The following is a 22,817-nucleotide window of genomic DNA, read 5'->3' as shown; positions in this document are numbered from 1 at the left end:
CCATCTTTGTTTAATATTTAAGTTTGTTTGATGATCTGAAACATTTAAGTGTGACGAACATACAAAAACAAAGGAAATCAGGAAGGAGGCAAACAGTCTTTCACACCACTGTAGACACACAACACTATTTTTGCTCTTTCTGTCACACACACACACACACACACACACACACACACACACACACACACACACACACACACACACACTGTCCAAAGAGACATATGTTAGATTAACTGGTGATTCTTAATTGGCCAGAGATGTGAGTATGAATGTCACTGGTTGCCTGTTTGTGTTAGTGCTGCAATAATAGACTAGTGACCTGACCAGGGTGTGTTTCGGCTCATGACATCTAGATTAGGCTCCTGCACCTCCAGCATGGAAGGATAGATTCATTATGTGTTGCAAACCCAAAATGTCCACATGCACTTGATTTACGTGTCTAGCTGATTTGGCTTTCTAGCCACTGGGCGGAAAAATGAACTTGGGACATCATATCATCATAATTGGCTGTTTTGCCCTTTTAAAGCACAGCATACCCTCAGCTGATCAGACCCAGGTGTGTCCCATGGTTCATCTGTGGTGGTCAGCTGTTAGCTCAGGTAGTGTTCTTTCTTTTAAGCCACAGCCAGTGACTGCTTTGCTCGATGGTCTTTGACCTCCCAAGGACCTGTCAATTCAACAATGAGGACAGATTGCTGAGAATTCGGCCACAGGATTAGGTCTGGTGTCAGGTTGGAGTTGGCAGTCTAAAAAGGGAAGGTAAGTTTTCTCTCCAGGCCAACAAGCATTCTTTAGACCCTAGCCATATTCAGCAGGCCTGATCCTAGATATTGGTCCATAGTTATGTAGACTAACCAGCTAGTGTAATGCTGTTCAGACTTGCTCATTAGCTCTGTGTTGTTATTCCTTGTATCTACTACAGTAGCTTTGCATGATTTAGAGTTCAAAATAATAATTATTTACATTACACTTGACCTTGGTGAAAGCTCCTCACCCACTGACTGAAATTAGCCTTTTAGCTCCCAGCTCTCTCCTCTTCAACAAACTTGCCTCTATTTCATTTGCCCACATAAACAGAAGCTTTGAACAGAAGTTGGGTTTTTGTGGTCACAGCCAGAGCTGTGTGCCTGAAATGACCCAGTTAATGATATTTGCTCATGCTGAGATCATACAGAGAAAAATGCCTTTGAGCAGTTTGAAACCCGAAGTCTGGCTCAGAGGGATTACTTGGATATATGTTGATCTTGTTATTTCAAACTTAGTATAATATGAGAATCCACCACTGTGATGGTGTGCATGACAAAAAATAAGAAAGTGTTTCCCTCCCTCTGCTGCATCTGATTACTTACCCATCGGTAGCAGCAGAGGGCGCTCTCGTCTTGTGTTTAAAGCTGTGGCTGTTCACCTGCTACTTGTCAGCAGGGGTCAATCTACAGCCACATTTCCTTGTTATGTCCCCCAAGTGGAGTATCCCATAGCCTGATATCCAAAATGCCCTCCTGCTCTTAAGGACAATGTGTTCTGAGCCACAATCATTGTCATCACTCATTAGCCTTCAATTTAAAGTAAACATTTATCAGCAGCTGATGGCAGTGCTTTGGACATGAAACCGTTCACAGATGTGTCTGCACATGTAGGTCTGTTTCTTTGGCTTGTTTGCTTTCAATGTTAGAACATTTTAACATCAGAGCTCAAACGATGGGAAACCCTTAATCACTGTAATTAGCTAGGTATATATTAATACACAGTATATCCTGTGTGATTAGTGGTATTAATGTTTATGTCTACATTTGATTACTATTATACTACAGTCTTTGGGCACAATGTTATAACAGTGCCAACAAATCAAAGTATTTGGGAATTATTTTTCACTGGCTTTGCCCACTTATATAAGATATTGTAGCAGTAAGAAATAAGCATTGTTAATGAAGTTTTACAATATTTGGGGGCATTTAAATTGATAAATTGTATTACTCAGTTGCATCAGTGCTGGCTATTATTTTAGAAATCTGCATACAATCAATCAGACCTTTATAGAAAGAATATGATTTGTATTATCTCAGTGATTTGTGAACATATTGACCAACACATAGTATAAAAACATAGAAAAAGAAACAAAAAGTCACAGTTTGTTCAGTTTTCACATTGTTGCAGGCTTTAGTTAACTTTAATTTTGTATATATTGGTTAAAATTGATTAATAATAATAATCACATTTTCTCTCTTTTGTCTGTCAAACCTGAATCTGACCAATTTTGCTTACTCAGCACACGTCTCTGAGCTAAATGGTCATTTTCTGGTCAGTCACCTCTGTTCCTTCTAGTCTTTATCTAGACTGTTCTGACTGGCAGCCTGTAACCAACCAGGTGTAATAACAGGCCACGACAACACACGGCTACCTTTACGGCATTTTGACGATGATAAGTTTTTGTTGTGTCAGCAAAAATAACAGACCCTTAGTTCACTGTCTGGAGCCCGGTTGTGGGCGGAGCTTGTGAAGTTGAGCCGATTAGATCAGAAGACTGAAACTTATCGCAGTTGGAGACGTCTGACACACCACTTAATTATAGAGTTGAAGATGCTTAGTTATCTGAGGACAACACCCAAATAAAAAGTATATCCTGTCACAGTCTTCAGGTCATGACTGAGTGTCATTAAAAGTAAGTCCACCTGTTGATGATTTGACAGGAAACACCATCTACAGGCTGTATTTTGGTCATGGAGGTCACTGCCCTGCAGAAACTGGTTTACCTCAAAGCTTTGATTAAAAACAACCTGGTGAGTTCACCTTCCAGAAACCATCAACTGGTTTGATATTTTTATAAATTCAAGTAATGTACACTTAAATAACCTCTGGGGATGCCTCGGATCCTTTAAACTATGGAGGTAATATGTGGTTTAATTAAGATGACCAACCAGCCAGTTATTGTGTAATCATTTTCAGACGTTTGACAGTTTTGTCTTTTTTCATGTAAAAATTACAAATAATGAAAGCACGAAGATAAAGAAAGCAGAAACCTTTAAACAAAAATGATGGTGCCCAATGTTGTGAAATTAGATTTTTATAAGTCAGATAGAAAATCTGAGGTGAAGCTCTTCTTTTAACTCCTTTTTAAATTGAAAATACTTCAAAAGCTTGAAATGCTGTCATTCTTTCCTAATTGGTTTTATTTGAAATCAATATCCAGAATTGGCTTAAACCTAGTTTGCATCTGCAGTTCACTGGCAAGGTGCATGTAGAAGATCACAAAAATGTCACATTAGAAGTAAATCACAACATCTACACACCCACAATCACTACACTAGTAAAATGCTGGAGTTTAAGATCGAGTTTCATAGAGTTACTAATCATTACACACAGAAAACATTTTTTATTGGATCTCAAGTAAAACATTAAAGTTAAAAACATCTCTCACTGAGTGGACGTGATCTCAGTGTCTGCAGTAATTGTTGTGACCCGGCTGCAGGCCTGAGGCCTTTAGTAAGTGTAATAAGTAATGAACTCAATAAGTGCATTTCAGAGGTAATCGAAATTTAAACCTGCTGAGAAATGCTGCAGATAAACATAAACATGTTTCAACCAAAGCATTATTATTCCAGTCTGCAGTCATTCATAATTGGCAGCTCTGTTCTGTTCTGCCTTTCCACCTGCATGCATGGAAAGCCTGGTGTGGAGGTGGTCTGCAGAGCAGGTCGAAGCATCAACAGAAACCGTAGGCAGGCTCAAACAAGCTGATGAGACTTTCAGATTTTTTTATTTGCCACTACGATGCAAAGAAATATGTCAGCAGACCTATCGGCTGTTGTGGATTGGCACCCAGATCATGTGTTATGATCCACAGAGACTGTGGCTGAGCACACTGTCATGTAGGATTGTATTTAAGATAAAAAAGATGTGGTGTGTGGTGACGCTTCCTGTCGTCAGGATGTTCGCAGCGAGAGTTGGTTAGAGACCTCTTTGTCTTTGATTACACTCTATGCGGCTGAATGAATGTAAGCTAGTAGCGATCAGTCGATGGATAACAACTTCTTCTCATCAGCTGGGACTGTGAGTTCAGGCAGTTTAGACAGCTCTGACTCAGCAGCCCCCAGATGATATCTGTGGATTGGAGAGCTGCAGGTGGGAGGAGGAGGAGGGGGAGCAGTCTAAACAGGGAGCTATGCTAACTATGTAGTCGTGTGACACAGCAGTCTCTTTTAAAGGCTACAACCCCCACTCACTGCACCTTAATCCTTACACAACTACATGACACACTTATAATCAAGTTCTCACTCTGTCCTCTGAGAGCCAGCTAGTAGACCCAATAACCTAATGTGCAGCGAGGACTGAAATGAAAGCGCTGCAGAGATCTGGATGAAACAGGCTGGAGCTGAGCAGACGGATGGGAGAATAACAACTTGAAAAGTGGCTTTGATTTAGAAATGCTCCCTTACATACTGTGGCAGGCAAACAGCTTGAAATGAAAAGTACAAGGTCATGGTGTGGTAGAAGATTAGATTAATAGCCAAAGTTCAAAATCTGTATCCCTTTAAAACAGAAAAGATTTTTGGTCTATTAGACAGTGTTTTTAATTGAAAATGGTGTCAGCCTAGTCAGTTTGATTTTCAGAGCTAAAAAGATGGACAACATGGCCCTCAAAAACCATTTTTTTAAGCTACGTTTTCCTGCTGGGATGGAGATAAACACAGACCAGTATTTTTAATGATTAGCTCTGTTATTTATTTATTTAATATCCTTCAATGCTGATTCATTTTCTGGCTGCGTTCTACATATCCAGTGTTGGGGATGAGAACGGTGTGCTTGGGTTTCGACAGGTACAAGTTGGACAGCACATGGACACCAAGCCAGGTTACATAACCTGTTTATCCATTTCACTCTTTATACCCCAAAGGTCACCTGTACCTAGCCTTACTGAACTTTATGTGACTCATAGCTCATTTTGAGGGCATAATAATAGCTGCTAATCACAGACATGAAGTATTGCGAAACAAAGTTTCCCAAATGCTAAGAACAAAACAACCGAAAGGGAAAGTGCCTTCAGGGGGCATCTGCAGGTATCAGCACGACTTGTTTGCTGTTCTGTCTAGAGAGAGCTGATCTTATATCACTTTTGTTTTTTGGGGGGATGACATAGATTTCGCTAGCATGTAAAACTTCGGAAGCATCTATAAATACATTATATAGTGTATACTGCACCATATTTAAGGTGTTAAAGTATTTGATGCCTTCCTCCATATATGTGCTGCTGCTGCTCATTTACCTGACTCTGCCTGTCCCACATTATGATTCATGTGTCATAGGCTCATTGAATGGACTCAAGACTTTTCAGAGTCAACATGTGCTTAAGCAAAACACAGAAACTTCATACTGCGCGTTTACTGTGACTCTTTGTGATAAATTCATAACCACTGATTACTGATACTGTGACGGTCCGCGTGACCGTGGGGATGTGAGGAAGGAGGACCCAAATGCTGGACTCTGTGTGCTTAGCAGTGCGTTTATTTATAGTGAATGGAAAACAGAAATAAATCCTCAGTGCGTTCCCGACTCCCGTGACATGTCCTCTTCACAGTGCTAGTGTTCCTGTCTCCGCTCCTCAGTGTCTGAGCACCCCGTGCTCGCTGCCCTCTCATCTCCACGCTTCTCCTGGGGAAATAACAGAGAGGCAGCGGTCAAACACACCACAATGCAGCAGACTAAACTTAGTAACTGGCCAAGAGACTAATGTGAAGCCTCCCCCGACGATGCTTGATCAGCTGCAGGTGTGTGAAGGTCTTCAGGTGTGGCCAACCACCTGGCAGGGCCACACCCACCAGGCCTGAAGGTGCCTGTAAACAGGTGCTCCCAGATACATCTGCATCCACGCACACACACACCCACACATATAACGAGGGACAGCAACACCAAAAAAACATATAATATAATACAAGTCCAGGACCCTGAGAGATACTTAACTGAAGCTTAATAGGTTTTTACTGGTTTAACAATAAAATGATGATAAATAAAGTTTGCCAGCTGGTAAATTACTGGTTTGTAAGCCAGTCTGATCATTATCCACAAAATGAATGTGACGCTGTAACTAGTGTTTATAACAGTCTGTAAATGGTTAATAAATACTGTTTAGTGCATCTGTAAACATCATTTCGATTGCTTTAATGAAGGTGAAACTGATGTTTGTTATACCCGGTGGCTCATGTTTGTTTGCAGAGACTTTATATTTATTTTTTCAATGATAAATGGTTAGCAATCATATGACATTCCTATTCTTGGGGGATGCCTAGAGCCTCCCCCTATCCCTTTGAAATGGACAAGTGGTTAGGAAAATAAATGGATGGGTGATTAGTAAATCGTATTAAATGCAGTTGTTGTGATGCAATCAATTTTAAAGGGGGATTTTCTATTTGCTTTGCTTGGACTTGTTTTTCCTGACAGCCAGTGTGAGTGCTTGACTCTCTGGCTGTTCACACACACAATTACTCATCTGCTAAGATCTCTTTTAAAGTGACGTGTTGCATGTTTTGGTTTCTTTTCTTTTTTTATATATGCAGCTCAACTGCACTTATTCCAGTCAGAGTAGCAGTTTTCCCGGTCTCCTTACAGGTGACTGTAAGTGCTTTCTTTAGCTCGTTGGACAGTGTCTGGGTGGTGTTGGTTTCTCTCTCTGCTGCCTGTGACTCACTCTGAAAGCCCATTGTGTTTTATTGCAAACACTAGCGCCACAGCGGACACATCCTTTTTTAAAATCCTATCATGGTTAGACAAATAGTCCGAATCGCAGACTGTCACAACAAAGAAGGTCAGCGTTTGTCTTGTGGCTGCACTCTGCCAGAGGCTGAAGCGATGAAACTATCTCTGTTACAGGTTTTTCTTTTTGTTGGTGAAGATAGTACCAAATGCAAAAAATAAAATAACTTTTAAAAAATGGACTAATTTTGAGCTAAAGTTGCTTTTTCATTTGCATATATCCTTTTTTCTCTTTATACAGAGAAGTGGATAAAAGTATTTTTGTGAAATCTTATACCAAATGTGGTAAAAGGTTTCAAAGCTCGACCTATCTTAAAGACTGTCATAGGACTTCCATGGTAAATGTTTGATGACCTGGAAGTCTTGGAAAGATGCTTTAATCACAGCTAAAAGCAGCTCTGGTCTCATATATACAGTCCGATTAACACAGGGCTGCACACTTCACTTACCTCATATGCAAACCGCCTCACCTTCATCTGAATCAGCTTTCAGATTTTCTGTTCCTGTGACCTGAAGTTCTCAGTCTGCGGTAAACAGCATGAATCATGCTTCTTGGCTGTTAGCATTTCAGTGAAAGATAAAACCTTGGTTGTGGTGTTGTGTTTAAAGATAAAACCTTGTGTAGTCTCTGTCGCCACATTTTTAACCACTAATTTCATTACTTACATTTCCCGTGAGTGCAAAGCCATGACAGGTCCCCTCTCTGGTGAAGGTATTTTGCTTACGGTTCATTCACTCAGATGCTTAACTTTCATCATGCAGCACGTTACATGTGGATGGTTTGACACTGAAAGCCTGTTTTCACATCCATCTACTGAAGATTTGAAGTTTCCGGGCTCACCCTGAATCCAGTTTAATCCATGAAAATGTAAGTTGATTTTGGGGCAGCACTGTTGCCTCACAGCAAGAAGGTCCTGAGTTTACATCCACCATCAGGCCGGGGTCTTTCTGTGTGGAGTTTGCATGTCCTTCCTATGTTTGTGTGGGTTCTCTCTTCCTCCAACAGTCCAAAGACGTGCAGATAGTGGGGATAGCTTAATTGGAAACTCTAAATTGCCCATAGGTGTGAACGTCAGTGTGAATGGTTGTCTGTGTCTATGTGTTAGCCCTGCAACAGACTGGCAACCTGTCCATGGTGCCTCTCGTCCCATGATAGGCTCCAGCCCCCCGCGACCCTGAAAAGGATAAGCGGCAGAGGATGGATGTAAGATGATTTTGTGACAAGCTAACAGCTAACAGCTCGTCAAAAAGAAGAATGGATTTTACGGAGTGGGTCTTGCTAAAAGCTGTTATTTTGGTTCGAAAAGTTGCTGCAGTTTAAAATATTTAAGCTGATTAACTGAACTTTTAAACCATTTAATTATTACTGTTAGCTTTCTAGTGTCAAAGTGCTATTTGTGATTAAAAATGCATCATATTCAGTCAGTCTTATTTATGATCGAAACCAGAGTCTGTCCAGTTCCTGAATTCAGAGAAAATGGAAAGCATCAACATACCTTTTACAATAACAGGATGACTTTGTACTCTAGTAAGTGGCAGAGGTCAATGAGATTATTAAATGCCATGTTTGCCAGTCTGCACAGCAAATCTGGCTGCTAGCTTACACAGGCTGTAAACAGACCTTACTTAGCAAGTTGAGCTATCTGATTTCTCCCCGTCGCCAGAGCTGCTTGTCTGTGCACGAGACTTTGACACCGGATCCAACAAATAATATTCACAAACAGCTTAAACTGGAATCAGTTTATTTTTGGACATCTCAGTAGTCGCATATGGAAGGAACCAAAAATAACTGGACAGGAAAACACTGCTCTTTCCATTACACCATCTGCTGAGGAGGTTTTCTTTCCAGCTTTTTTGGTGTCCTTATTTGTGTCTGTACTGTGGCTCACTAAATCAACTGCTCATCAACTGGAACAGTAATAGAAAAGATTTCAGTGAAATTTAAGGCCAAAAGTCAGAAGCGATATGTGACAAATTAAGTACACACCATCAGCCAATAGAGACACTTTTAGTAGAAATAAGCATGTGCATCACTTTATTGGTGTCTTCCATTGTTGTGGAGAAATTTTGGCCCACCATTTTGCTTTTAAGACCAGGTTTTATGTTGGCATTTATTGGATAGTGGATCAGTGAAAGTTTGGAGAGATGAAAGAGCAAAGTGCTGCAGATCAGACTCAAGCACAGGCCACTACACTCTAGCCGTGTGGCATGTGGTCGCCTATTCACCCACTGAGCTAAAGTGCTGCCCCCGGCCCATTCTTCTTTAGAACGTTGCTTCACTTCATTGTGGTGTGTGTGTGTGTTTAATCACAGCTCTCTTGCAGGTCCTGGTACAGTATTTCAATCAAATTGCAGTCTGGACTTTGGCCGGGCCTTTACAGGCATCTTGATTCTTTTCTTTTCCACCCATTTTGCTGAAGATTTGCTGCGGGCCAAGCTTTAGCTGTCAAACCTCACAAAAGAAGACTCCACTCTCCCCTTTGGTTTTGTCTGTTCAAAGGACATTGTTCCATAAGTCTTGTGGTTTATTCAGATATAACTCTGCAAACCTACGCTGTGATGCCATGGTCTTTTTAGAGAGAAGAGGCTTTCTCTGGGGAACCGTTACAAATAATCTTTTTCTAATTGTACTGCCATGAACTTTAACATTTAACATGTAGGCCTATAGTTTTTGTTCTTTTGTGAATAATCTTTCTCACTGTACAATCAGACAGCCCTCTAGGAGACAGAGTCAGAAAAACTCCCTTTGCATTTGATTAGCAGCACAGATGCTATCACACTTCCTATGGAAGCAGTAAAGGTGTAATTAGTTTTTCACCCACTGCTTCTACTTTTAACATCAGTGATTTTATTTTCATTTTGCTAAGAGACATATTTTTTTTTTTTTATTATTATTGTTCTTATGTTTTGTATAAACCTTTTTCAGTATGACTATAACTTTGCATGCACATCTATGGCATGAGATCCGTCCACTGGCTTTTCAACTCAGTTCTCTGAGCCGTTGCTTTGTGTCATATCTCACTGGTGGCAGTCTTTAATCCTTTTGGCCAGCAGCCTGACGAAGAGAACATTGTTCAGTGTCTCAGTATTTACATCTCCAGTGTTGTCTGGGTGAACAAACCCTTGCAGCTCAGTGGAGTTTTGCTGAGGAATGTCAGCAGCTGGCATTAAAACTCAGATCCAGCTTCCATTTTCTTGACCCTGACCGCTATTTTCTGTTTAGCCTCAAATATATTTTTTGTCTCATATGACAGTCTAAAGATGTTGTTGATACCTCGGTGTGATTTAATTTATTCAGAGTGCAGTCCTCGCTTTTATGTTATGCAGGACACTTCTAGCATCACTTCTCATGACAGTTTTACACCGTCTTCGCTTTTTCTGCTTCCCACACAACACACGCTAACCCCAGAGCTTGTACTGATGGTTTATTATGTAAAATATCACCAGAAGTGAGCATTAGTATTTATAGCTGTGCAGACAGCATATAATCTTTCCTTAGATTACACAAACATCTGCAGAAGGGGAATTGGAGGAGAAGAAGAAGAGAAGTTGTGAAAAGAAGGAATAGAAAAAGAGGAGGGAAAGTCAGAGGTAGGTCGGGGAGGAAGTAGACCAAAATAGGAAGGGAAGAAAAACAGGGGAGTCAATGTGATAAAGAGATAAAGGAGGAGGAGAGGCAGGAGCAGAGAATGGGATGGGGGCAGGAACCGGTCTAAACCAGCGTGGTCTGACTCTTAGGGCTACATACCCCTCCCTCCCTCCTCATCTTTCTTCTGACTCAGACTGGCTGAACTTTTTCTTTTAGCGCTCCGTCATGTGCTTGTTGTCACCGGGAACAATTTGGATACACATTTCTCAGAAGTGTAAGGGGATCGACGGCCGAGTGAGGGCGGGGGTGGCGATCGCAGGACGATCCCAGTCAGAGTGACAGGCAGGTGTTTCCCAACACGTTACATAAGAAAGAGGGAGGGGTTCATAAGGAGAAAAATGGGGTGTATTGATTATCATCCAGACATGCATGGGATTGTTGACCCTCCACACGTTCCTCTGGTGGGACAGTGTGTGCCTTTGCATTTGATTTACTGTACATGTTGTTTGTTCAGAGTTTCCATTAAAAAAAAACATGCATGTACTGATGAAGTATTTTCACAACACAAAAATATTTATTTCTTGGAATATGAACAGTTATTCAGGAAAGTCTGCATTAGAAGGTTATAAAGCTCATGGCATATACTACACTAAATAAATATATATTTATTAATCCTAATGGGGATATGAATTAACCACAGAAGACTGAGGTGAAAGGTGACAGTCCTGGAAGCTGCTTTAGCCAGTTGTTTGTGCCCCGGGGTCTCATGATACCATCATTCGGTCTTGTTTTTGAATAAGTGGGAGCTTTTCTGAAACCTCGATATGGAGAGAGTGGGGGGCAGTGAGGTCAGAGGCAGTGTCTCAGTCTCTGGAACAAATTCTCTCTGATGGAACTTGGCTGTCAGTCACTGAGCTCATGAGAAACAACGCTGTCCTGGATTCAGTTGCCAGGTCCTAAACCTACTTCACTGACCTCTGGCTTCACTGGAGATTATGCAAAATCTATTAATATATCATGCATCGCATTCTCGTCTTCACTCGGCAGAGCAAACGTGGGATCCTTGCATGCTGCGGCCAGTTCGCGGCAGTTTGCTTCAGTTACATAAACGGCGTAAACAAGATCTCACAAGCACTTACTTAAAATGGAAGAATGTACTTTAAAAATAGTTGCTTAACTAAGTTACAAGAAGCATTCTCAGCAGAATGTAGTCATGAATTCATTATGAATAAAGGACCCCGGGGACCAGTTGCGTGACATTAAGTAGATGCATCGATCCACAAGTAGTGGACTGTTTTAATGACTTAATGCCGAGGTAGTGATGTCCAGCTGCTGATAAGGGCCTCTGACTTGATCCTGTTTGTGGGATTCCAGTCCATTGGAGTAGATGCTCTCAGCGAGGAGGCCCTGCTAGAGGTCAGACTGCTCACCTCTGACCTCGAGCGATAGCTTTGCCAGGAGCTCTCCTGCATGCAGAGCAGTAATCAGTCAGTTCTAGTGTGAAATAGTAATCTCTCTGTGCTGACTCTCAAGCTTTAGAACTCGTGACCAAAGGCAGCTGTAAAGTGAAGGAGAAGCCTGGAGCTACTGCCTTTGTCTCTTCTCTTTTCTCGAGCTTACTCCAGTTTTTGCATGGTATTTACTGCACCGGGAGGATGTGATTTTGTCATGTGCCTTCCACTCAGTCCATGCAGTGGTCACCGAATACTTATAAACTCATAGAAAGCACATCATATGTAGCTTGCCATCACCAGTGTGTGAATGTGAATGGGTGAATGACTGAATGTAGTGTAAAGCGGTTTGGGGTCCATAGGGACTAAGTAAAGCGCTATACAAATACAGGCCATTTACCATCATATGTTTTCTACCTGGAGGTGTAAACAGACCTAATTGTGTCCAAGCACACAGCCACATGTGTGGATATTATTTTTCCAGGTTTTCTCTCCACGCGTCCTTTTCTGGTTGTTCTTGCAGACTTCCTACAAACATGGAAATTGTTGCAGAGGGGTATGACATTTTTATTGGTCCTAATCTATCAAATTGTGATAATATGAAGATATTTTTTGTGATACCCCTGTTATCTGCTTCTGTCAGTCAGCCAGCCCAATGGCACTTTTGATTTGGAGGCTGCAAAGCTGAGGTCACTTCAGATTGTCAACTGATGGTCTATTTTGTTTTTAATCAAAATGCCACAAGGGTTCGAGTCTGTATAAACTCACTGTTACACAGTAGCTGAATATGTCCAGAGTGAGACTTCAGTAAGCTTTTTGTTTGTGAAAGTTGCTTTTGCAAAACCCCAAAATGACTGTGTGACACATACGAGAATCAAAAAACCATCCAACTCTTACATCCTTCAGCTTTCAAGTGTCAAACTTCAGTGAAGAAATAGTGATTAAAAACAAATCCTGGATCTCCAAATCCTTCACCGCCTCACTGATTAGAAGAATATGCTCTGTAATCCAAGTAAAGCATAGTTAAGTAAAACGGCTCCATTTGCCACAACTGGAAATCAGTACCACCTGGACAGAGGCGAGACAGCCCCACTTAGTTTTTCCATTGCTCAACACTCCAGCTGGATTTTATTTATTACTCTGGAAATGCCTTTCTTGTGATAATCTATGTCTATATATAGATGTGCGTATAGAAAGTGTTGCATTTTCTTGCAATCTGTGTTTGCATCTGCCTCATAGTAATAGCTGCTTGAACAACACAGTTTGCCTTCCTATACAATAGGAGGTCAAAAATCTCCTTAACTGACAGCTTTTAAGTTGGCCTCAGGTGAAACATGACCTGTGCACCTCTCAGGTGTGCAATTCAAAATCAACCAGGCCTCTATACTGTGATCACTTTCCTGCCCATAAAACCAACTGTCCCGCTAAGACAGACGCACAAATGTAGTTACTAGTGCACAGTCAGAATGTGATAATCACATCTCTTACTATCGCAGATGCAAACATGTGCACAGGAATGTGAATGGAAGCAGCTGAGCCTGTTGTTGCCCCTTGAAGAGCAGCGTGGCTGTTCAGGGAGATGTTTTAGTAACACAGCTGTGCAAACGACCCTTCTCTCGCTCAGTTCATTATATCCCAGCAAGCACTGTAGTAAAACGTAAATATTGCCCACGTTACTACTGTGTAACATTTTTGTGAGCCCTCTGATTCAGCCTCTACCGTAGGCCCATTGCACACACCTGAGAAATGGTTTGTGATGAAACGAGAACAGCACACCGGGGGGAGCTGTATTTAAAGCTGTGGTGAAAACATAGTGTTCATCTTCTTCATCTGTTCCTGCGTGTGCCCACACTATGATGCTTGAAGCCACTTTCCATATGACACAGCTAAATATCTGAGCCTTCATTCTTCGTAGAGGGAGGCGTGATTGCTGTTGCATTCTTTCTCTGCATTCAGATAGCTGTACCACATGCCAAAGGGCACCCCATGCCAAAGCCCCCAGATCTGCAAAGGGCAGTCAAGGCGCTAAAATGACACCCCCCCCCCCTCACCCATGAGCCACCTCCCCACCCCAAATCCATCCGCTAACCTCGCAACCTCGCTGTGGTGCTCGGCCAGTGAGAAGCAGCGCAAACCGGCATGAGCCAGAGCTGAGAGCTCTGTCGCCCCCGCGCCCCACCCCCCGCCTTCCTTGAACTTCTTCCTCCCATATGTGAACTCACACAAGATTACTGTCCTTATGAGGACTTGGCGTTGTCTGTTTTTCACCCTCGATATAACATCGCTCTCTGAACACAGATGGAGTACATTTGCTAAAAGAACACTTTTGTTTCACTGCCAATGCTTTGAATGGACCGACTTCATTCCTGTCTTAAATGTGTCTGACACTTAACCTGATATAAACAAAAATTTAAAAAGCATTTACCCCCCACCCCCGCACACCTAACCTAAACATTGTAATTACACTCCTAAGTATGAGTCTGAACTTAATATTAGGAAACAATATTCTAACAATCAAGAAGAGAAAAACAGTCACATTTTGCGCATACTCTGCAAAACACACTTCCTCTTCTGTCCCCCCAAAACACTCTGACTGTTTTCAGCTGCATATGTTGATTGGCAGAAATTACAATTAACTCTTAGTGACCGCTGTTACGACTGGCTGAAAGTGAAGCTTATCACACATGGTTTTCCTGTATAGATGCCAAAAACCTTACACCCATAAAGTTGCATATTTCTTTTTTCCTGTTACTGAACCACAGTTGCAGTATGGTTGGTCGGTGCTGCGTGTGCCATCTGTGCAAGGCTGGTGAATACAATGGGATCAGTTCACTGGAGTAAAAATTATTTCATGCCATGAGAATTTGTTACTGTGTGAGAAAAACACCCTTTTAGCCAGAGTGGTCCAAGCTCGCAAAGGCATTTTCCTGTTGTTGAGAAGCTGGGAGATATTTTTGTGAGCTAACTTCCAATAAAAGTTTTTATTTTCTTGACCCATTTTCTTGAGCTTTAAAGGTAAATGTGACAAATACTCCTGCACTAATGCAGCACAAAAAATATAAAAAAAAATAACATATATTGTGTAGGTCTCCCTCCTTTGACTTACTGTATACAAAAGCAAGAAGGGATGTAACCACTGTGACATCACCCATTGATTTGAGGGCCATTTAAAAGCCACAAGTTCTACTTTCGTCTTTCTTTTTAGGCCGGATGTGAGCATGCTTGTGTTAAATGTGACGATTACCTTGATTTTGTGAAAACAGTGAAAACAAACATTCACAAACTCAGAGATTGTGAACTGTTTAACATATAAACAGTGGTAAGAAAGTTATTTTTTAAATAATTCCCTCATTTATTCTAGCTCGATTTGAACTAGATGTGTATTTGTACAAAAAAGAGAAAAGCTGAGGTAACTAATGGAATTTTTTGCCATTAACAAATAGTAACCCTTTTTGACCAACATTACCAGAGCAGTTATTAAGAAACTCAACATGACCCAGTCACTTGAGCAAGTTTCCACCATAAACTAATTCTGTTATGACTTTTTTCTTTTTTAGTTGGTCTAGGTAGTCTCACCCCGAGTGCTTTGCTTGTTGTGCCCTCAAGTGTATTACCCCAATAATCTCATTTATAGCAGGGCTGCTTTTTTGTCATTTACCTAAGACACAGCCTTTGCACCACCTCCGCATTCTTCCGGCGCGTTAAATCCAGTCATATCAGACCGATATTTGACAATAGAGATGACAAACGGTCACCAAATATACAGACAGCAAATAGTTTCTTGACAGGGAACAGCCAAATACAAGGTAGCAGAGAAAGCACAGAGCAAAAGTCAGCAGTTTTTATGCATTCTGCTGTGCTGTAGCAGGGAAGAGGAGAGGTTCCTGTCAAACACATGAGGTGATCTGTCACATGCTGAGCAGGAAACAACGTCTCTCTGCTCACCATACACCACATGTATCATGGTAAGTTTGGGTCTTCAGTGTCTGGGGTATACGTGCAGATGATTTTATCTGCATGACACCTGCGTGACACACAGACAGCAAGCTGGTGGAAAAAAAGACTTTCAAGTCGAGCTCAGTTCAAGAGGTTACATATCCATACGATGCTGTTTAGCCGGCACTAGCTTCTGTTAAAGTAGCTCAAATATTTATTTTACTCAGTAAAGCTGTGAAAGGTACTTGGCTCAACAATTTTCTAAAAATGTAGAGATTTTTTGACTCTGCAATACTTATATAGGGCTAAATAAACTGTAAGTAGATAGACAAGAGATAGATAGATACCCACTGAGATAGAGAGGCAAATCTAAACGCAAAGCCTTTCTGGAATATTATCTGGAAGCAAGGAAACAAAAAACAACAAAAAAAGAAATCATACTTTTACAGTTTATATATATATATATATATATATATATATATATATATATATATATATATATATATATATATATATATATATATATATAATTATTATTATTTTATTTATTTTTTTTCTTTCAGATAAATACAGGCTGCAGATTTAGCCCACTTAAATTGTGGCCCACTTAAATGTGACCTCTCCCCCAGTGACATAGCAGCGTGTATGTCCAGGGACATAAACAAACCGTGCCCCCTCACCTGGATTCCCTCTTGCTACCAAATATATTTTATGACAGAGATGGTTCCTTGTCTGAGACAGAGGTTGTAAACTTCTCTCCTTTCCGGGTGGATGCTGTGTGTTTTCTTAGTGTTTATGTCTTTGTGTTTACCAAATACATGCAGGCTGGTTATTCGGGTCCCTCCTGTTATTGTCTTTGACCTAGTGATGGGTTCAAATGCTCCCTGAGACACTCCACTGAGTCCTTTATATAATGAGATTTCTTTGTGAACTATGAAGTGGTATGAAGCACAAATTTGGTTTTAGTTTTTATGGTGAAAAATACAAAGAGATTTTCCTATAGTGTCGTGTCCACACTGATCCAAAGAATCTTATTAGTGAGTGTGATGAGAAGACCAGTCAAACATACATTGCTGTGAAAAAGTATTTGCCCCTTTCCTTTCTTGTTTTTTATTTAATTGATTTGTCACATATTGACACATGACACATTTTCAATTCAATTTTATTTATACAGCACCAAATCACAGCAACAGTCGCCTCAAGGCGCTTTATATTGTAAGGTAGACAATATACATACAGAGAAAAACCCAACAATCAAATGACTCCCTATGAGCAAGCACTTTGGTGACAGGTGGGAAGGACAAACTCCCTTTTAACAGGAAGAAATCTCCGGCAGAACCAGGCTCAGGGAGGGGCGGGGCCATCTGCCACGAACGGTTGGGGAGAGAGAAGGACGACAGGATATTTCAGATCATTAAGCAAATGTTAGTATTAGATAAATGTGGTAAATGGCCTGTATTTGTATAGCGCTTTACTTAGTCCCTAGGGACCCCAAAGCGCTTTACACTACATTCAGTCATCCACCCATTCACACACACATTCACACACACATTCACACACTGGTGATGGCAAGCTAGCCATCACCAAGTGTTTTACATCACTGTGGAGAAATTTGGGCCACTATTCTCTGAGGAATTGTTTTAATTCTGCCACACTGGATGATTTTTCGACCACAACTGGGCTGTTTAAGGTCATGTCAAAGACTTTGACTAGACCACTCCAAAAGCCTTATTTGTTTTACTTTTATTTTTTCCATTCCAAGGTGGAGATGTTGATGTGCTTGAGCTCCAGGACACAAACTGGTCTCACATTCTTCTTCAGGATTTTCTGGTGGAGAGCAGAATTCATGGCTCCATTAATTGTATCAGGTCGTCCAGGTCCGGAGGCAGCAAAGCAGCCAAACACCAACACACTATCACCACCATGTTTGGCTGTTAGCATGATGTAGCAGGACTGAGACCTTGATTCTGACTGAGGCAGGTGAGGCCAGGTGTTCTGGGTTCTTTTCTAACCTGATGAGTCTGCAGACAAGTTATTTAAGTGATTTCTTAATTGTTTTGTTTTAGATGGATGTTTTACTTTTGATTTCAACCTTCTGAATGGTTCCCCAGGGAAATCATTAAAATGTTGAAAAGGCAGAGATCCAGTATTTTATTGGCTGAACTTTGGATCATTAATCACAAGCATTAATTATTTATAAAATATTTGTTATATATATATTGGTTATTAGGTATTAGTGTGTTTTATTAACAGCTAAAATACACACAGAAAGCTTTTTCGAGAATGTATACGGTGTGGTCACATATGCCATAAGGGTGTGTTTGTTATAAGTAGGCTAACTTTGTATTCGTGGTTGAAACAGGTCCCCCACCTCTGTGTGTTCTGTCTCATCAGGCCATTTAAACTTGTTTGCGGTGTGCCGTTTAAAGGGCCATGTGATGTCACCACAGATAAGGCGCTGTAGTGTCGGGGAAATTCTAGCACTCTCCTGATTGGCTGAGCAGCAACTTGTTTTTTTTAATAAATGCGCTTGACGACAGTGTAGCCAATGAGAGGAGAGTGGCTGAGAACCTGATGTTCCAGCTGTCTGTGTCCTTACACACACACACAAGCTGTTTGTGTTTCACTTCCCCTTTGTTGCTGGTCTGATGCTGAAAGTTATGTTTGCTTCGTGAACCTAAAAGTAAAAGCATGAAATTGTTTACTTGAAACTGCTGCTTTCCCAGATACATTTCTGCGCCTTTAAAGGGCACTAGATTTATACAGGAAGTCATTGAAATGAAACGAATCTACATGCTAACATAATAACAAACAATAACATATATGTGCACAGAGGGCTTCTAATGTAAAGTGTTTTTGCTTTTTTTTTTGTTGCTAGTGTCGAATGAGGTTTTCAGAAAAATAAGTTCAGAACTCTTTTTGCAAATGTTGCATCCAGCAGCAAAGAGGCCAAAGGTCAGCGCTGTTTTTGTTGCTCACTGCTGCAAGCGTCACTAGAAGGAATTTCTGATTCATTGCTTCATGTCTTAAGCAGTTAAGATTTGCTAACCTCTGCAAAGTCAACACAGCCATTAGTTTTCTTTTGGACTTAACTGTGCATGTGGATAGTATTATAGATGTGCATCGTGTCCAACGGGAGAGCATTGTCACTGCATTCACATTTAAACAAACAACTTTCCATGTGCAAAGTCTAAACAGAAGTGATGGTTAGAATGTAAACAAGCAAAACAACACACACACACACATGCCCTAGTACATATACACATACAAGTCAGGGAAAGCAAATACATGCAGGAAGGCATCCCACGCCAAAAGAGAACACTCGCACCCACGTGCCTTGTCACATGGTTCGACACACACATCCTCCACATGTTATTACAATTAAATGTCTACAGCCTCACCGCAGCTGGAGCTGCACACAGGAAGCTGAATGCATGTTTGCACGTGCAGGCGTGCGTGAATGCATGCATGCATTCATGTGAGTGTGCGGACTGCACGCTTAATATTTGCAAAACAGTTGCCTGCTGTTTGTTGTTGCCGTGCTGGTGCAAATTGTTAATTTGACATGTAATTCGTATGCTCGTGCACATCTTCTGCTGAAGTAGATTTCTGTGCTTTTATGTCGGTGCACACTTCTGCGCACATCTGCTTTGCTTATGTTGGGAAGTTTGCAAATAATAAAAAAAAAGAACAGAGACAGAAATTTGTCCATGACGGCTCAAATGTTTGCATAATAGTGCGATCGCAGCAAGATCAGAGTTCAACGTGACTCCTCCTCTCCTCCTGAGTGTGAACAAACTGTACTGCACTGTACTTTCAGATCTGATCACAAAGCAGTTGTATTTGTATGTACTGTGCAGCGTTGTGTGTGTGTGTGTGTGTGTGTGTGTGTGTGTGTGTGTGTGTGTGTGTGTGTGTGTGCTGGAGTGTGTATCTTCCAGATTGGGGAAAGGAAATTATTGCTGAGAACAAATATTTATGGTCATACACATTGAAAGGGAAATAAATGACTGCTTCTTGTTTTTTTTAATGCACATTTTATCCATTATTCTTTCACTAATCAGGAAAATATCGTACAGGGATTCATATTTTTTAATATATTTTCTATGCCATGATAAGGTTCTTTAATCATGAATGCCAGTCCTGGTGTTAGCTAGTCAGTAGTGCGGTCTGCAAAATGCTAAGATGCTATCAAATGTCACATTAATCAAAATTCAAAATACAAATTAAAGCATTCGATCTTGTAATATGATCATGACCAGTGATGTACCTGGATTGGTTTTGTCTCCTCATACATTTGCACTTTTTGGCTTTTTTTTTTTTATTATTCTAAACTTTGTTATCCTTTATCACATGCTTCATCCTTGTGCATCAGGTGTATCGCTGTTCATCAGAGTGTCAAAGTGAAACAGCCTTTTGTTTACAGGATGTTGACTTAACTAATCCATCTCCCTAAAGTTTAGCTGCTGGGTACAGTGTGTTCTCTCTCTGTGTCACAAAGTCTGCCTTCATTCCTCCATCCATCGAGGCCATCCTGCCTTACTTTTCAGTTGCTAGTTTTCCTGAGTTAGGATCAGATATGACACAATAGGCCTTCTGTGTTCCAGGCATTCTCACGCTTCACTGGTTTCAGGAACAGGTAGTCCTTGTCGTCCCTCAGCTAAACTCATATCATCACCTACCAAGTTGGACTACTATCACAAAACAAGATGCAGGCCAACAAAAACATCTAACCCGGTCCTTTATTCTCATTGGTTTTCCTCCATCATCTAGGCCTTTATCTTAATTTCTGCTTCTCTTTTCGTGCTTTTGTGTCTTCCACCACTATTATCTCAACATGTATTTGCCTTTGTAGTCAATTGCAATGTTGCATCACCAAAAACGTCTTTAAAGTGTTAAAACACACACATTTTACAAACAGATCAAATGTTTAAACTAATAAATGTATCAGTTAAAAGGAAGAAATGGAACCAAATGTTTTTTAAAAAAAAATCTTTTTACAACAGTGTGTAAACATCTGAGGAAACCTGTATGTTCTTTTTTATATTTTTCATTTTTATGATGCTTCAACTGTTTGCAGAAGCTGAAAGGTCTGAGCAGGTCAATTCCGTCAATTTTAAATTAGCTTTCACCCAGAAGAGATGACAGTGTTTTTGCATCATGTTTAATTATTCCTTCTTGTCGCACGATGGAGCTTTAACCTGTATTTTTGGATGGTATGGTGAACTATGTTCATGGACAATGAATGTGGTCATGAGTGGATTTTAGCCTCCAGATTCTCTGAACATTTTAATGATATTATGTAGTGTAGATGATGAGATGTTTAATGTCTTTGCAATTTTACTCTGAGAAGCATTATTCTGAACATTTTCCACAGTTTGTAGTAAGTTCATCTTAAATGCTCTTTTTTTCACACAATGCAGCCAATTAATCTAATTAGTTGTAAATTTTCCCTTAACAATGAACTTTTCCAGGATTTTCTTGCCACAGTCCCAACTCTTTCGACACGCGTTTTTTTTATAATGTTTTTATGTTCTATTGTGATTAAAATATGGCTTTATGAGATTTCATTCTGTTTTTATTTATATTTCTCACAACACTACTTTTTCCAAATGGGGTTGTACATAATCCACAGTAGCTGATTTCCAGTGTTTCAGTGTCATTCTAATGCTCGAAACACTCACTTGGACTTTTGATGGTCATCTTCTCAGTGTTGTGTGTTTATGTGACCTGGACGAGGGATTAAAACAGCTGAGCGACCTTCAGACGCTCCAGCTGGGTATTTGGCAGCAGTAGAAGAGAGGAACAAAGAGGAGAAGGAGGAGATAATGGGGTCTCCCATGGGGTTCTGGTGGGTGGATGTCAGGGGTACATCAGGGGTGGAATTTGCTTTCCCAGTTCTGTTTCCACAAAACATTCCCCACTGAGTTTCTCCTTTCCAGAGGGAAAGATCCAGATTGCCAAGCTCACAGTTGTGCTGTGGTGTTATTTTACAGGGTTTTTTTTTAAGTATAGGAAGAGGTACACACAGCTAATACACCTATGCAGTTAGCTGATGCAACTTGATAGTAATAACTGTTGTCTGGCTGAAGTTAAAGGGGAACTCCATTTAACAGCAGTTATGTAGTTGCCAAGCTGCTTCCTGAATTATCGGGAAAATCCTTCGTGCTCTGTATCTCTAATACTGGTTTCACACTGCTGTCAGACTTTTCCTTCCTTATCTGCCTGGCACCCTGTGATGTTCGTTATTCCTTTAAAAAGACACTGATGCTTTTGCATGTTGGGAAGTTTAAACTGAAAAAGAAACCAAACTCTGAGCAACCTAAAACTAGTCTATGCACGCAGTATTAATTCTTATCAACAATACGGGGAAAGCCTGGGACTAAATGATAGATAACAGGTAATAATGCATTACTGGTAAGGCGCATGCAAACGGGAGGCAGAAATAGCCTAACCTTCTGTTTAAGTGTCATGTTGAAGGTGTTATCGTTTAGGGACATTCAAAATGAAACTAACTGCTAGTAAGGGAAACAGTGTTCGAACAGAGAGCATGGCACCAGGTGCCAAGTGTCCCTTTATTAACACATAAGAAACACCTGTTCAAAAGCTCTTTAAAGCAAATATCTAATCGGCCAATCACATGGCAGGTGCAGTTATGCATGTAGACATGGTCAGGACTGAGTGCTGAGGTTCAAACTGAGCATCAGAATGGGGATGAAAGGTGATTCAAGAGACTTTGAACATGGCATGTTTCATAGATGGGTTGGTCTGATTATTTCAGAAACTGCTGATCTAGTGAGAATCTCACTCACACAACTCTTTGTATGGTTTACAGAGAATCGTCGAAAATTTCTCAACAGGAGAATGATCGCACAGCAGAAACTCAAATAACCACTTTTTACAACCAGCGTGTGCAGAAGAGCATCTCTGAATGTACGTCATTTAAAACACTGAAGCAGACTGGCTACAGCAGCAGAAGACCACACTGGGTGGCGCTTCAGTCAGCTAACAGAGGGACCTCTGCACTCTGTCATTTTACATCAAATTATTAATCAAGAAAATGCCTCAATAATATAAGTTACATATACGGTGTGGTG

The 22,817-nt window shown here is 40.7% G+C and overlaps 1 long non-coding RNA gene across 1 annotated transcript; it reads right to left on the bottom strand.

Moving 5' to 3' along the window:
* Positions 1–2: 2 nt before the first annotated feature.
* Positions 3–1,747, bottom strand: LOC120734992. Its single transcript, XR_005696150.1, has 2 exons — positions 1,350–1,747; positions 3–667 (listed from the first exon to the last, which is right to left on the bottom strand). It is a non-coding gene; the product is annotated as an uncharacterized LOC120734992 (long non-coding RNA).
* Between the last annotated feature and the right edge of the window lie 21,070 nt (positions 1,748–22,817).

Source organism: Simochromis diagramma, unplaced genomic scaffold, assembly GCF_900408965.1.
Source record: "Simochromis diagramma unplaced genomic scaffold, fSimDia1.1 OVJJ01000334.1, whole genome shotgun sequence".
NCBI lineage: Eukaryota > Metazoa > Chordata > Actinopteri > Cichliformes > Cichlidae > Simochromis > Simochromis diagramma.
Note: the sequence above shows the minus strand (reverse complement) of the source record. Positions and strands in the feature narration are given on the sequence as shown.